Consider the following 328-nt stretch of genomic DNA (forward strand, 5'->3'; position numbering starts at 1 on the left):
TATGTCTGAGATCATCTTCAGATGCTAAACGTAAGCATATTTTACATTTACAGATGCTCATGACTGCTGAAACATGGACAACACAAACACACAATTACAGCTTTTGTTGCTACTAGCTGCTTGCTTCACGCAGCATGTTAAGATGCACGGGAATCAGAGATTATTTCTCATAACATGCCATAAAATGCTTTTAATATTTCTCTGTGTTGTAGTACATATCACTGAAATCGGCATGCATCAAGATTTCAGAGACTCTGCGTGACATTTTAAATGTTTATGATCTTCAGGTGAGTTAAAATTTGTCAACACTAACAACCTCCATCACTGT

The sequence above is a fragment of the Megalobrama amblycephala genome, linkage group LG20 (assembly GCF_018812025.1).
Source record: "Megalobrama amblycephala isolate DHTTF-2021 linkage group LG20, ASM1881202v1, whole genome shotgun sequence".
Lineage (NCBI taxonomy): Eukaryota > Metazoa > Chordata > Actinopteri > Cypriniformes > Xenocyprididae > Megalobrama > Megalobrama amblycephala.